Source organism: Crocuta crocuta, unplaced genomic scaffold (genome assembly GCF_008692635.1).
Source record: "Crocuta crocuta isolate KB4526 unplaced genomic scaffold, BGI_CrCroc_1.0 scaffold536, whole genome shotgun sequence".
Taxonomy (NCBI): Eukaryota; Metazoa; Chordata; class Mammalia; order Carnivora; family Hyaenidae; genus Crocuta; species Crocuta crocuta.
In genome coordinates, this window is record NW_027528377.1 from 7,018 (window position 1) to 23,447 (window position 16,430).

The 16,430-nt window shown below is 61.9% G+C and overlaps 1 long non-coding RNA gene across 1 annotated transcript; it reads right to left on the minus strand.

Annotated features, from left to right (window-relative positions):
• Positions 1 to 355: 355 nt before the first annotated feature.
• LOC144223518 (uncharacterized) lies at positions 356 to 4,907 on the minus strand. Its single transcript, XR_013332718.1, has 2 exons — positions 4,540 to 4,907; positions 356 to 668 (listed from the first exon to the last, which is right to left on the minus strand). It is a non-coding gene; the product is annotated as an uncharacterized LOC144223518 (long non-coding RNA).
• Between the last annotated feature and the right edge of the window lie 11,523 nt (positions 4,908 to 16,430).

Sequence of the window (16,430 nt, forward strand, 5' to 3'; positions counted from 1 at the left end):
GTACAGACACCAGGCTGGGGCCTGCAGCCACAGGAAACACTCAGCCCACAACCAAGCCCCTCCCCCAGCATCCTTCATCTGCTGCAGAAATGTGCGCCCCTCGCCCAGCAAAGCTGGGGACCTCCTGGAGCCAAGGCCCTGCCCTCTGCCGCCCCAGGAGGGGATGCTGGGTACTACCTCCCCTGGCAGAGGCTCTGGGTCTCCTAGAGGCATCCCCCTGCGCCTCCAAGTGACTGCTGTTTCTGTGGCTCGGGCAGGGCAGGCGCCAGGTGCCGATGTGGATGTGCCGACTCAGCGGATCGCAGCCTGGCTCACATTGGGGATGACTGGGCAGAATGCACTCGTCAGCACAGAATAGGTGGCACATGTTTCCATTTCTGGCAATAAAGTTTAGCCGACTGGGTCAGCAAGCGGATGCCAGGGTGGGAGCTGTCAGAAGAATTCACATCTCCGCCCGGATGGCTTTGTGGACAGGGCTCCAGACTTCCATAGACATGCTCACTGCCACAGGGACCTGCTTCTGGACTCAGTGAACCATGCTTCAACGCACCCAAAAAGAGCAATGCAGGTCCATTTTCACACCAAGAACGAAAGTCATGAAGGGCACTCGAGGAAGCCAAATTCCGTGAGCTCGTTGAATTAGGTGGTGTTTATAGCTCCTGCAGGCCCTTAGGCAGTGGGGAGGAGAAGACTCAGTTAAGTACCGCTCCAGCCAGACTCCCTCTGAGTCTGCTGTGAGCGTGCTGGGTGGTACCAGCCATCCCCCACGCTCAAGGTGACCCTCAGAGTCTGGAGAGCCGCTCTGAAGCCCCCCTGCCCCGTGCCCTTCTGCCCTGCCCCAGGGACACCTGGTGCTGTGTTCACACAGACCCCTCCCTGGTTGGTGCTTACACTGGAGAGACAGTGGCTGGACCCTCCCTCCAGGTCCAAGTGCACATCTCCAGAAGAGCCAGCTCAGACCTCCCTTTGGAGAGCCCTCCCTGTGGAAGCAGGTGTAGGAGGCAGCGAAGAGGAAGGGGGAGAGCTCAGGCCGGGCTGCAGGTAGAAGCATGAAGTGAGAGGACCAGGCAGAGCCTCCAGGCTGGCCACCTGCTCCAGACACCACCCACTCCGTGCATGGGTGCTGGGCCTCACCCCAGACTGGCAGACAGATGTGCTCTGTCCTCAAGGTCAAAATATCACCTCTGAGCCCCAGGAGAAAGCTGGCCACATTGTGCACCCAGAAGGCTCAGCTCTGACCCACAGCCCTGAGAGGCATGGGCATCACCCTACCACTGCCACACAGCACACACGGGATCCACGTGCACGCCGGGCACACAGACAGCAGGGGCTGGGCTCTCCCAGCTCCAGGCAGGAGGACCGCGCTCCCTCCCCCTCCCTGCACAGCTAGCATCCTCTAAAGGCCCACCTTTCTGATTTCAACAATGCGGCCCAGAGAACCCACAGTTCACTGACTCGGGGAGGCCACAAAGGCCACACAGGTATAGAGACTGAGTCTTTCCCAAGGGACTGCGAGCATGTGCGGCTGAAGGGTGTGCAGCGGGTCAGCTCCATCCTCAGCAAACCCTTTACATCCAAGCCCACCGCTGCCCACAAACTGTCGCAGTGCTTTCCAGCCTGGAATGCCCAGCTGCTCCCACTGAAGGGCAGACGCAGGAGCTTCTGGAGGAAACGTCCAGGAGCAGTCCTGGCTCACAGGCTGGGTGCCCAGCTCCTTTCCATCTGGGCAGCTGCTCCAGTCAGCACGGGCACAGGGCTCGCTGCACCCAGGACCCAGCCCGTAATCAGGTGTGACCCCTGGGGAGCACAGACATGGCCGCCACACCTGCACCAGAGACCCTGGGCCCTAGGGCGCATCTATCACGTCTCAGCTGCACTGCACACCCACATGGGTCATCAGTGGTCCTGGTGACAACTTTCCCTAGCAGCCTGCGGGCTGGGTTCAACCCCCACAGGCCCAGGGACGTTTGATGCCCAGGCGAGTCCAGGGTCCTGGCCGGCAGCCTTGGAGCCAGTGTAGGGGCTGGGCGTGGCTTACACAGTGGCCACATGGGCTCTGCAAAGGCACTGAGCATGTCTGGAGCTCTGGAATCCTGGTCAAAGGCGTGGAAAGAGCCATCTGGCCAACAGACCCCACTGAGGCCACTCTGGGAGCCCCCTTGCCCTTCGGACAATGGGCAGTCAGAGTTCCAGCTCCCAGGATAAAGGTGGGGGCTATGTGAGCACATGGATCACCCTTGGCAGCCAGGTGCCCTTGGCTCGGGTGCCTCAGTGCACAGGGGCCCCGGGAGCCTCGAGAGGAAGCCCCACCTCTCACTAGAGCCTGGAGGGAAAGTGTCCATCCAGGCAGCTTGCTCTCCAGAGTCACCCCGGCCACAGAAACTGCTCCCAGGCAGGTTCCGACAGACAGAGGTGGGGGAGCCCTCTGCAGTGTTAGGTGGGCTGAGATATATGCAAGGCTTGAACACAGGCCACCGTTGATAAAGTCCAGCAGACAGGAGAGCGGGGGCAGGGAATGCCGACCCTCGCTGGCCGTGCCAGGGACAGGGAAAACCCCAGAGAGGGTGCAGAGAGCAGAAGGAAGCCACCAGACCCCCTGAAACGGGGAAACCTCAGATGCACTAAGCCCCGTGAGGAGCCGCCTTGACCCATGAGGTCCCTGTCAGATTCATCCCTGCTCACCCTGACTTTCAGAACAGAAACCCAGTGGAAATGCGGGGCCTGCTGCAGAGCTGGCCCTGGGCCAGCAAGGGTGGACACGAGCGCCCCCACAGCGAGAAGATCTTGTGGGGTGCACGTGACTGCGTTGGCCACTCCTGCCCCCACAGTGACACAGCTGCCCCACGTGGCATGTGCTCCTGGGGCGGGTGAGCTGCTGGGCAGGTCTGGGAAGTGGGGTCTGGAGGCGTCCGTCCACATGCAAAGCACACCCGAGCCGGGGGGCAGCTTGCTGATGGTGACAGAGAAACCCCACTGCCCAGGGTCGAGCAGGAGGCAGGGGCCTGCAGGACACTGGGCTGCCTGCACTGTGTGTGCGCAGGATGGACAGGACCACACACCGGCACTGAGGGCCTGGGGGGAGCCCAGGAGGCCGTTGGGGGGAGACTCAGCGGGAGATGCCGCCATCTCCCTTGGGATTTGTACCAGGTGCAGACGCTGCCCTTGTAATGGGTTCCGACACAGCCCTACTGCTCAGGGGAGGGTCAGGGTTCCAGGGCAGCGCCCACCCCAGGGGCCTAAGGAGCATGGGGCACCAACACGGGCCCCGTGGGCAAGGACGCTGAGGTACAGAGGCAGAAGCTCCGGAAAGGACTGGCCCCGCCCCAGGTGGCAGTGATGTCAAGGCCCGAAGACCCAACAGCACTCAGGGTGGCAGGGGAAGAGGCCGCCCAGCAAAGCACTAGCCCGCCGGCTCCAGAATCCCATGCGGAACTTGAGAAAAACAGACGCCAAGGTGGGCCGGGCGCTGGGCAGCCCTCTAGAGGTGAGGAGGTGGGACGAGGCTCCACACTCCAGGGGGAGAGCTCCGTGGAACAAGACAGCGTTCAGGCCCAATAATAATCACCCATCACCGTCACAGAGTCTCCTGGAGGGAGGTCAGACTCCCGCAGCCTGCAGCAAAGGTGGGCTCTGTGCAGCCACCACAGACGTTACCTCCCAGGAGCCCTCAGTGCCCCAGCAGCAACCCGGGCAGGTGAAGCGGGGCACCTGGGCCTCCCCTGGGCCTCCCCTGCACCTGGGCCTCCCCTGTACCTGGGCCTCCCCTGGGCCTCCCCTGTACCTGGGCCTCCCCTGGTCTTCCCCTGAACCTGGGCCTCCCCTGTACCTGGGCTTCCCCTGGGCCTCCCTTGGGCCTCCCCTGTACCTGGGCCTCCCCTGGTCTTCCCCTGAACCTGGGCCTCCCCTGTACCTGGGCTTCCCCTGGGCCTCCCTTGGGCCTCCCCTGTACCTGGGCCTCCCCTGGTCTTCCCCTGAACCTGGGCCTCCCCTGTACCTGGGCTTCCCCTGGGCCTCCCTTGGGCCTCCCCTGTACCTGGGCCTCCCCTGGGCCTCCCCTGCACCTGGGCCACCTCTGGGTCTCCCCTGTACCTGGGCCTCCCCTGGGCCTCCCTTGGGCCTCCCCTGGGCCTCCCCTGTACCTGGGCCTCCCCTGCACCTGGGCCACCCCTGGGCCTCCCCTGTACCTGGGCCTCCCCTGCACCTGGGCCACCCCTGGGCCTCCCCTGTACCTGGGCCTCCCCTGGGCCTCCCTTGGGCCTCCCCTGGGCCTCCCCTGTACCTGGGCCTCCCCTTGGCCTCCCCTGCACCTGGGCCTCCCCTTGTCTTCCCCTGAACCTGGGCCTCCCCTGCACCTGGACCTCCCCTGGGCCTCCCCTGTACCTGGGCCTCCCCTGGGCCTCCCCTGGGCCTCCCTTGCACTTGGGCCTTCTCTGCGCCTGGGCTTCACCTAGGCCTCTCCTGCATCTGGGCCTCCTCCGCTCCTGGGCCTCACCTAGGCCTCCCCTGGGCCTGGGCCCCCCTGGGCCTGCACTTCCTCACCTGCATGTGCTCCAGGTCCAGCTAGAAGCAGGGGGAATTGGAGCTGCATCTGGGGACAACAAGTGCTTTGGGAGTGGGCGGTCCCTGAGGCCCGTCACCACAATGGCACAATCCCAGGCAGCTCTAGAGAAAATGGGCCCACAGGCAGGTGGCAAAGGGAGAGCCAGTGAGGGGCCAGTGAGGCAGAGCCAGGCACCCTTGCATGTCAAGAGCACAGCCCACAGATCAGCCCTGGGCTTCCCAGGCTCCTCCCCCACCGGCCCCGCAGCCCCCCAGGAAGAAGGATTGGGGGTAGGTCTGTGTCACTGTGGTACTACTGTAGTAGTTATGGCTGTTCCCACAGTGTCACAGCACCCATCAAAAACCCTGTCCCGGGTCCCAGCTGTGGCCCTGCCCTCGGCACACCTTCCCCTGATTCGGAACGGGGCCGCATCACCATGGTACGGTGGTTACCACGGCAGCGCAGCCTGTAACCCAAACCCACCGGGGCGGCAGGCACAACGGAAGGAACAGGGCCTACGGCTTCCGGGACGCCGAGCCAGGACCCTGCCTGCTGACTCCATCAGACCCTGAAACCGACCGGCGGAAGCCGCCCCAAACCTCAGCCAGACCTGCCTGTCTGGGCAGAGACAGCACAGGAGCTGCCCGGTGAGCCGGCCTGTCCCTCCCTGCAGCCACTGGGCTACCCGGCCATAGCACCCCAACCCCACACCCTGCATCACCCCACGTCACCACACACCCCACGTCACCACACACCCCACACCACCCCACACCCCACACTAACCCCTGCACCTCTTCCCCAAGCAGGCTGGGGCCCTGCCTCAAGGGACCTGGGAAGGTGGGAGGGACTCTCCCCTTCAGGGACGGCTGTTCGAACTTGGTTTTGCAAACGTTTCTTCCGGGAGGACAGACACACCCACGTGCCCCTCGCCGGTCTGGCTGGCAGGTCCATCCACGCTCAGTGGTCCCCTTGGCCTGGTCCAAACCTGGCCTCCCCAGGAGGCCCCAGGGATGCTGGAGACACGCTGCAGACGCGGCCCCCCCTGAAGTGGACACTCTCCCCCCAGCCTGTGCCGCAGATGTAGGCACGCACCCCAAGTATGTGTGTGAGACCCCCGGGGGCAGCCCCCACACCCCCTGTGCCCACACCCCTGCGGATGGTGTCCCTGGGGAGACAGGGCAGGCGAGGGCGGCTGGACCATGCCAGCTGCCCACCACGTGGGNCACCCCACACCACCCCACACCCTGCATCATCCCAGACCCCACACCACCCCACACCCTGCATCACCCCACGTCACCACACACCCCACACCACCCCACACCCTGCATCACCCCACGTCACCACACACCCCACGTCACCACACACCCCACACCACCCCACACCCCACACTAACCCCTGCACCTCTTCCCCAAGCAGGCTGGGGCCCTGCCTCAAGGGACCTGGGAAGGTGGGAGGGACTCTCCCCTTCAGGGACGGCTGTTCGAACTTGGTTTTGCAAACGTTTCTTCCGGGAGGACAGACACACCCACGTGCCCCTCGCCGGTCTGGCTGGCAGGTCCATCCACGCTCAGTGGTCCCCTTGGCCTGGTCCAAACCTGGCCTCCCCAGGAGGCCCCAGGGATGCTGGAGACACGCTGCAGACGCGGCCCCCCCTGAAGTGGACACTCTCCCCCCAGCCTGTGCCGCAGATGTAGGCACGCACCCCAAGTATGTGTGTGAGACCCCCGGGGGCAGCCCCCACACCCCCTGTGCCCACACCCCTGCGGATGGTGTCCCTGGGGAGACAGGGCAGGCGAGGGCGGCTGGACCATGCCAGCTGCCCACCACGTGGGGCAGCACTGGGCACCTGTGCAGACACGCCTCGCTGGGCGCCTGGGCCTGGGGCGGGGGAGGGGCCCCACCACACACACAGGGGCTTTTTGACAAGGAACTTTCTACTGTGTTACTACAGTAACTACTACCACAGTGACAGACCCAGTAGCAAAAACCGGCCAGAGCCACCCGGCCCTCCCGCCCGGCTCTTGAGGGTCAGGGTGGGACCCTCCACCTCCTGAGCCACTGGCGGCCAGCTCAGCCCACATCCACCCACAGCGGGGGCTTCAAAGGGCTCTGAGGTGGCCACACAACCCCCACTGGCAGAAACAGACCTGCTCAAGGCGGCACCGAGCAGGAAGGACAGAGTCTACCCTGGACAAGCTCCCAGTGGGCAGGGCCCCCGGAGGCCCTCGAGGGGCTGGCAGGGGTGGGCGCCGGAGCGAGGCCCACACTGGGCTGTGCGGGAGCTCACTGACATTAGAAGCAGGACAAGTTCACAGGGAGCGGGGCACCTCCCAGCACGTGCCATCCTCAAGGACATGGGTCTCATTCCTGGCCGGGCCAGAGGGGGCTCCCAGGGCCTGTCCCCCAGGGGACGGGCTACGTAGGCTCTGGTCATTGCCAGGAGGCTAGATGGTGAGTCGCCTCCAGGGAAAGCCCCTGCTAGGGGCCCAGAGCTGCGTCCCCTCCGTACCCACCTCCTGGGGAAGGACGCTGTCCAGGGCCTCATCCAGCTCTCAGCCACGCGCTGCCCCCTAGCTCCGGCCCTCTGCGGCACATCTTGGGATCCCCGGGCTCCTCCTAAGCACACTCTGCCCCTGCCCATGTCCAGGCTTCCATTCCCAGTAGGGATACCCCCATAGGGTGGACCTTCCTGGGACACTGGCCGCAGGACAGCAGTAATTTTAACTGGGAGGAGTGTGACCACATCTACTGCGTGACTTACAGACACAGCCCAAAGCTCCCAGAAGGGGAGCCTGGGAGGCAAAGCAAAGGGCAGTGGCGCTGCCCCACAGGGCCTGTCTGGAAGCCACTACCTTCCTCCCCACTGCCCCCCCCCATCCAGTGCCCCTCGGACCTGAGCCAGAGCCCCGGGCCTCTGCCAGCCCACTGCAGGCCCCCGCAGCGGACAGCTTCTCACTGGCCAGCCAGCGCTGCTGTCCCCACCCTGGAGCAGCTGTTCTGAGCTCCGCCGACGCAGCAGACCGCACCTCCTGCCCCGGCGCCCCCCGGTCCTGGCATCCACGTGGCACCAGCCCAGGCATGCTGGGCACGTCCTCTTCCCCCCCAGCCCGCCCAGGGCTGAGGACTGCGGCCCCCAGCCTCCCAAGCCGGCAACTGGCATGCGTCCTGGTCCCAGGGCAGCTCCCTAGTGCCCCTGGGCCCTCCCCGTCCTGAGGAAGTGCCTCCCACCAGCCCCGCCTGCAGGGGCCAGGCCCCAGTTATTGTCACAGGGCATCAGACAGTGGTTATAGCTACGGATACCACAGTGATGCCCCTCATGGCAGAAACCAGGCCCAGCACCACCTGCTACCTACAGGCCCAACTTCTGCCCCCAGGACTGGCAGCTCACTCTTTTCCGTCTGAGGCATCGACCTCTAGCCTCTGGCCCTGGAGAGATGGGCCCCTCTCGCTGGGGTCTGTGCCCTTGAGGGCCTCCAGGGCTGACGGATTCTAAACGAGGAGGTGGCATCCAGTGTAGCCAGAGGGGCTGTGCTGGGGCCGGGGCCAGGGGGAACCACAGGCCTAGCTGCACACAGAAGCTGAGGGGCCAGGACCTGTGAGCCACGGAGCCCGAGCCCAGCAGGGCAGTGTGCACAGAGCCCCGAGGCTGGCACAGGTCACCCCACATCCGTCCGCCCACCCGCCCCTCCACAGAGGCCCCATCAGGGACCAGTGCTAGACGCCCGGCTCCTCACCACGAGCTGCAGATGAGTCATGTCAGGGTCAGGACCCAGGGGACCCAGGGCCCCTCCATCAGGCCCCAGCGCCCAGCCCAGCCCACACTCAACCTCCCAGGGGGACCCCTGCCTCAGTCTGTCCCTCAGAGGGAGGCTGAAGGGGCCATGGCCTCGGCCAGGACAGGCTGAGCAGCTGTGAGCAGGGCCCTCCCCTGGGCCGCGGGGACAGGCTATATTGTCTGAGCCTTTATCATTGTGGCTACTGGGTGGTACCTCCCACAGCGACATAGTCTACACTCAAAACCAGCCTCCCTCCCCAGGCCCCACTGCCTCCTGCTCCGGGCTGGGCCCTGTCCCCTCCCAGTTGTCACTGGGGGCTGCATGCCTCAATCCAGTGCTGTCCTGAAGCAGAGCTGGGGACACTGTGGCCTGGGCCCCGGGGTCCAGCGCAAGAACCCTGGGAGTAAAGGCTATGTGGACAGCACTGACCTCGAGAGCCGGCCCCCCCATCTGCCTGGCCTTGCTCCCCGGGGACCCCCTCCAAGGACACCGAGGTTTCCCCACAGGAGGCCCCCCTGCACCCCGGGCTCAGGCCTGGGCGCGTGCACGGCAGTCCTCTGCAGGGAGCCCTCCCTGTGGCCCCCGCCCTCCCCTCCTCTTCCTGCTCCCTGAGCTCTCCCGCCCTCTCCCTCCTCATGCTGTGCTATGATCCCTCGGGGGCGGGGAAGCCACAGAGGATGGGGAGCCAGGCTCCACACGGTGCTACTCACTGCAGGGCAAATACCAGGCAGTGGCTGGGGTGGGGGCAGCTCAGGCCCGGAGCCTGCCCCAGAGCTGAGCCGATCCCCCCCAGCACCTGTGGCCCGGCCCGTGCTCCCAAGTCCCAGCACCCATGACCCCGCGCCTGCCACGTGGAGGGCAGGTGTACAGGGCACTGCCGGTGCAGGGGGTGCTGAGGCTGGTGCAGGGGGCGCTGGGCTGGGAGTGACATGCCTCCGCCCCCACCTCCGCCCCCACCCCAGGAGAACAGGAGGGAGGGGAGATTCGGCATGGGACCCTCTCATGGGGGAACGACCCCCACGGTGGCTCAGGACAGACCCAAAAGCCCTTCCTTGAGCCCTCTGCCCTTCTGCCCCCAGGAATCCCGCTCCCACTGACAGTGACCAGCCAGCAGACCCCTTACAGACAGGATGGACCCAAAGCGCCCAGGGGCGCAAGGAGCAGGAGGCAGCACGCCAGACCCGGGCTCAGGATGCGCCCCTGCTCCACGCGGTGTGGGCTGGGGGAGGCTAGCCTCTGCCTCAGAGCCCACCCACCCATACAGGGCCCGATCGGACGGCAGACTGGGCTGAACGTGCCCCCAGGACCCTAATGCACTGGAACTCCAGGCCGCAGAGCTCAGGAGGAGTGTCCAGGGTGGAGAAGCCCCCGCCCGTCCATCACACAAGACTAAGAAGGCGCAGAGCCCCCAGCAGGTCAGGTTTATGAGCCAGTCTGTGTCACAGTGGTATAGCGGGAGCTGGGCCCACAGTGATACTCTCCAGGCCAGAAACTCCTGCCCCCAAGTGGGTCCACCAGCAGAGGAGCCTGCCTCCCAGTCTGAGGTCTGCGTCTTCCCACCCAGCTCAGGGAGTCAGCGACAGCCTGGGGAGGGGTCCTGGCCCAGGAGACGGGCTGCCCAATGCAGCCTCCCCACCCTGGGGTCCTTGGTGGATTTTGTGCGGGCCTGAGGCACGGTGGGTAGTAGCGGGTGGACTCACAGTGCCTCAGGCCATTCATAAAACCTGCCCACAGGCCCCACCAGACAGGAGACTTCCACTCAGCAGCCCATCCCTCCTGGTGGGGGCCCCACAGCCAAGGAGGAGCCTGGAGAACTCTGAGCAGCCCGGGGTCACTGTGGCTGGTGGCAACTAACAGTGAGACATTGGTCGTGGCCAAAACTGTCCCCGTGGCCTCTGGGGGCCCAGCCTGGAACTAGTGGTCAGACAGGGGAGCCCACCCCCAGGCAGGAGGTGTCCGCAGGCCCCTTGGGTAACCAGATTGCCCTGGATACCCCCTGGGGACCCCCATTTCAGGGTTAGGACAGGAGGCTGGGCTGAGCAGTTGGGGGCTGGGCCCTGTCCTCACCCTTCAGAGCAGACCCTCCAGCCCAGTGTCCCTCAGGGAGACCCACCGTTGCCCTGGGCCAGAGGTGACCCCTCAGGCCAGCCATCCAGAGCCAGTGCCCAGAGCGCAGTCCTGTCCTCTGCCCTCCGCCGAGGCTGGCTGGGCATGAGCTGCCCGGGAACAGACCTGCAGGTGCCACTGATGGACAGGCCACCCCGGCCTCAGGCCCCTTTAGCAGCGCCCAGCTGGCGGCCAGCACGTGAGATGCTAGTCAGCCGCCAGCCTCCAGGCAGGCAGCACCGGGGAGGCCCCCAGAGGGACCAGTGCCCCTCCTGCCCATCTCCCGCTGAGCCCACTGCCCTCCCCTGTGGGGACAGTCTTCCAGGCACCCTGCCCCCTGGAGCCTCCAAGCTACAGCCTTGGGTCCTCCAGAGGCCCCGTGCCAGCACTGCGGATGTGGCCACACGGGGCAGCCAGGGCCCCCCGCTTGCACCCACCCACCCGTCACCCGTGAGCCAGTCTCCAGAGGGTCTGGAGCCCCCAACTCACAAGGCTCCCTTCCTGGGTGGAGGCTCGTCCCACAGGGCCCCATGGCCAGCACCGGTCGTGGGTGCACAGCCAGCGGGGCTCCAGGCACCCTGTTCCCGCACGGTGCCCGGGGCTCGGCACCACACGCCCCAGGCAGGAAGCAGATAAGCTCCAGGCAGCACACCCCCTCCTGCCTCCCCTTCCCGCCCAGCCCCACTCCTCCATACCCCTCCCTGCACTCAGGCCTGGGAGGTTTTCAAGTACTTTACCTTAAAGCTGGAATTCCCTCCATGGGTTTCCCAGCAATTTCTCTCCTCTGGTCAACTCTGTGTTTCTTCCTTCACTCCCAGCACCACAACCCTTCACTCACTCACTCACTCATCATCCCGGGAACTCAGCCAGGCCCTGGGATGTCAGCACAGCGGGCATACGCAGCCCTGGGAGTATGCAGACATCTGCACACGTGCAGTTGACGCTGTGTGGGTCAGTCGGGGCCCCTTCCTGGAGGCCTGGGCACTCTAGCTGCAGTTGGAGAGGAGAAGCATCCAGGACTTGGCGGTGGGGACCCAGGGGCTAGCCAGGGTGCCCCTGGGAGGACGGGGGGCCTCAGATGGGGCAGCCTGGGGAGTCTGAGGCCCCTGGAGACCTGCAGCAGGGCTCAGGAACGAGCTGGAGCCCGAGACAGGGCTGGGCTGCACCGTGGCCAGGAGCCCTGGTCCCGGACGGTGATGGAGGGGCACAGGGCACACAAGGACCCAGATGGGCAAAGTCCAGGCCCTGAGGAGCACCCTCAGCGCGGAGCCCCCAGCAGGGTAGGACACCGACAAGATGGCGGTCCTGCCCCCGGCAGGGGATGAAGGCCCCGAAGGTCAGTGCCCTCAAGGTTCTGCACAGACCTCCCTCCCTCCATCCACAGACCCAGATGCAGCTGACCTGGGGGCACATCCCAGGGAACCCCATGCAGTCCTGGATGAGCACGCACCCTTGCCAGGGAGCACTGCTCTACTGGCGGCCAGGAAAGAGGCTGCCCCGTTCCCCGTACCCTCCAGAAGTCAACAGTCCCCAGATCTCACTCCCCAGCCCCACAAGACTGACCACTGAGAAGGCCCTTACAGTGACCCCCACCCCTGGACACTCTCCTCTCCGATCCTCGAGCCCAGGAGCCTCAGGGTGGCCCACAGATTCACCACGGTCACCCTTCCTGAGGCAGTTGCTGCTCTCCCCTACTCTCACCTGCAGGGACCTCTCAGGACCCTTTAGCTCACTGGCACAGCACCCAGAACCTCAATCCACAGCCGTTCCCACCACCCAGGAGGTGAGCCCAACTCTCCATGGCCAGGCCTGGTCACATAGGGGTCATGACCCCAATGCTCCCTGGTACCATTTTGAATTGGTGGCCACATGCTAAGGGGGCTGCAGGCTGTTGGGCTTAGCTCCTACAGAACCTTACCATGTGGTCTGCACGGGGCAGGCCACCCCAGCACCCAGCTGATCGCCATTCCTCCCTCAACTTCCTGGCACAGCCCAGTCTCTTGTGCAGCTGGGTGGCCACAGGATCCACAGCAGCCAGTGAGAGGTACTTGGGAAGAAGGGAGCTTCCAGAGTGTCCTTTGCTGTTTGCTGTCTGCCTATCATAGGATACAGATGTGATGCCCAGAGGTGAGCAGCTCCTTTGCCCACCTACTGAAGACAGCAGGCCAAAAATATACATGGAAACTTGGCCCCCGGTGGTGGTGAGAGATTCCTCTGTTCTCACACGGGAGGATTAAGCTGGTGCAGCAGGGCTTCTATTACACCCATCCTGACTGGTCCCGGTGGAGGAGCGTCCCAGCTACCACCCCCACTGGGACTACGCTGTGGGTCCCATCCCATCTCCCCAGTCTGAGGCCGCCTCCCTACCTGCTCCCCCAGCTGAGGTCCTCTGCTGATTTGATCAGAACACTAGAAAAGGCTGCCCCCCAACCTGTTTGCGTGCTTGCGGGTCCCCAGGGAGACTGTCCTCACAGGCAGCCAACGAGGACATAGTCACACCAAACAAAAGATGGCGCCATGCTGGGACAGGTAGCGCGGAGGTGCACACAGACCTGTGTTCACCATCACAGAAAAAGAAGAACGGATGTTTATTTGAACTTACAGATTATATGGTGCTATTTTCATTTCTGTTGGATGAATGCTGTTACCTCAACAAATAGGACTATTTGCATTTAGGACTGGTTGGTAAGAGGACTACTTATGTGGTGTGTGTGGAAACACCTAACTGTATTTTTCAAATGTCTTTTCTGTTCTCTGATGGCGAATCATTCAAACTCTTTTCTTCAACTCTCTAGAGCTTTTTTCACACTTTGTAGGCTAGATGCATAGATGCAAGATTTTGTAAAAGGAGAATGTAACTACAATAGGGCCAGTTAATTTATTAAATGTTTTTTAAATTTCTTTTTGAGACAGACAGAGTGTGGGCGGCAAGGGCAGAGAGAAGGAGACACAGAATCTGAAGCAGGTTCCAGGCTCTGAGCTGTCAGCACAGAGACTGATGTGGAGCTTGAACTCATGAACGAACCGCAAGATCATGACCTGAGCCGAAGTCAGACACTTAGCCAACCGAGTCACCCAGGTGCCCCTACAATAGGGCTAATTAGACAGATATTACCTACATTTAATAGATACAAAAAGGATGTCTCTGTCCCTCGATGCAGTAGGAGATTCTCGCGCTGTTTCCTTGTTCCAGCATATTCCTGTGAAGTGCCAGAGGCCTGGGGACATCCTTCCTGTGTCCTCTGTGGCAGCCAGTCTGATAGCACCAATTCCCAGAGCATCCAGAGTGAGGATGTCGAGGCTTTTGGCCAATGCATGTGAGCGGGAGCCCCTCAAGACCTGCTAACTGAGGACCGCTTTCCAGCTCTCCAAACGCACACTGGTGTCCGAGGCTGGCCTGGGGCCCGGCTCTTCCTTAGCCAGGCGCTTTGCACGTATAATTATGTGCATCGACTCAGCTCTCCACAGCTGGTGTGCCTGTCACTTTTAAACACTCACTGGATGTCTTCCTAAGGGAAACGTATCGAGTTTCTCAGAATAAATGGTTTGAAAGCATGGAGACCATTCGAACCAGAGGAATCAAAGTCGGGTCCCAGATAAGTTGGGTTTGGTTAATGGCTCCAGGACACCCAAGCCCGTGAACTGCAGACAAGTGGCCCCCGCCTTCCTCCTCATCTTTGGGCACGTTCCTGGCCTCTGAGGTATCTGCAGTCTGGCCTCTCCTCCGCTGCCGGTGTCCGTTTACCGCCCTCCCCCAGCTCCTGACCAAGCCCCCGGGACGGCACTTGTCCTGTCCTGATCCCCCCTGCATACATCCCTCGACAACCCCCTCTGGTCCTCCAGCTCAAACACCATTTACACGCTGATGGTCCTGGCCCTGGATGGACCAGACAGCCACACGCCACCTGGGCACTGGAAGCTCCCTGGAGCTTGCTGGTCCCTGAGCACCCCCTGCTCCATCTCTGTGGCCGCCCACACTCACGGTTGCTCTGTCCCACTCCTCATGTCTAATCCACCCCAACACTGCAGGCTCCACCGTGAAGCCCTACACACTCAGAGGGCACCACACAGCCACTGTGCATGGCCTGGTTGGGGCCCATGGCCCGCCTGTCCACCCCACGCCTCCCTGCGCACCCCACAGCCCAGGGTGGCAATGGTGGGCCTTCCAAGACCTTCTCTGGACCCTCCCCAACCCTGTTCATCTGCTGGAAATCCTCCCAGAAGCCCCCCTTCTCAGAGAAACCCCACAGTCACTCCCGAGGCCCACACTGGCCACACCACGCTGGCTCTGACTAGGCCTTGTAGTGGGGTCCCTCCACCCAGAAGGCTCCTCCGTGGAGTCAGAGTCACCCTGTGGGTCGTCTGCATGGAAACCTCAGGGGTTGCACCTCCTCAACACCAGAGGCCAGTGGATGTCTGTCACCACCCTTCACAGATGCTCACACCTTGGGATCCTGGGGTCTGGCCCTCACTGCAGTCCACCATTGGCTAGTTGCAGGGAGAGGCAGTCTGGAGCCTTGAAACAACCATCTGAACGGTTCGAAACAGTGTTCTAGAACATTCTTAAATATCTCAGGAAAAAAACAACCCAGAGAGTCAATAAAGTTACTGGGCTCAATAAAATACAGGAGGTATTCAGCTTTAAGGCTCTTCCTGAGTGCCCAGGAAGTCTCTGTGACCAAGGTGAGAACGACCTGACCAGACTTCCCAGCAAGGGCTACTTCTCTGCCCTGAGCACACGCTGTACATCTGCTTCAGCAACAAATAACCTGCAGGAAACACTGCAAACAGAAAGATAAGAGTAAGACCTCCCCACGTTCCCATAAGGTTGGAGCCTGGCGAAAACAGGACATGAGTCTGTGACTTTCTGGAATGTTCTTCATCATGAAGATCTATAATTCTTCATGTGAGAAACCCCCACACTAAAGTCTGCTTCCTGAGTGAGTGTGGGTCCCAGCAGCTGCCTCACTTAGATCCAGTAAACTCTTCTTTCTTTTAGAAATTCTTTTTTCTTTTTAATTTTTAAAAATGTTTTATTTCTTTCTGAGAGAGAGAGAGAGCATGAGCAGGGGAGGGTCAGAGAGAGAAGGAGATACTGTCAGCACAGAGCCCGACATGGGGCTCGAACCCATGAAATGTGAGATCATGACCAGAGCCGAAGTCGGACGCTTAACTGACTAAGCCACCCAGGTGCCCCTGTTTTAGAAATTCTAAAAGGCAGGAGGGGTGCCTGGCTGGCTCAGTCGGTTCAGCATCTGACTTTGGCTCAGATAATGAATCTCACGGTGTGTGGGTTCGAGCCCCATGTCAGGCTCTGTGCTGACAGCTCAAAGTCTGGAACCTGGTTTGGATTCTGTGTCTCCCTCTTTCTCTCTGCCCCTTTTCCCTCCCTGTCCCTCCCCCTCCCCGCTTGCACTCTGTCTCTCTCTCTTTCAAAAATAAACAGAAGCTTTTAATATTTTTTAATGTTTTATTATTTCTGTGAGAGAGACAGCATGAGCAGGGGAGGGTCAGAGAAAGAGGGAGACACAGATTTGGAAGCAGGCTCCAGGCTCTGAGCTGTCAGCACAGAGCCTGATGCGGGGCTCGAACCCTTAAACTGTGAGATCTTGACCTGAGCCAAAGTCGGACACTTAACTGACTGAGCCACCCAGGCGCCCCCAGAAGCTTTTAATCTTGATGAGGTCCCAATAGTTTGTTTTTGCTCTTGATTCTTTTGCTTTTGGGGATGTGTCAAGTAAGAAATTGCTACAGTTCAGGTCAAGGAGGTCGTTTCCTGCTTTCTCCTCTAGGGTTTTGATGGTTTCCGGCCTCATATTCAGGTCTTTTATCCATTTTGAGTTTATTTTTGTGCATGGTGTGAGAAAATGATCTAGTTTCATTCTTCTGCATGTTGCTGTCCAGTTCTCCCAGCACCATCTGTTAAAGAGGCTGTCTTTTTTCCATTGGATACTCTTTCCTGCTTTGTCAAAGATTAGCTGGCTGTATACTTTTGGGTCCAATTCTGA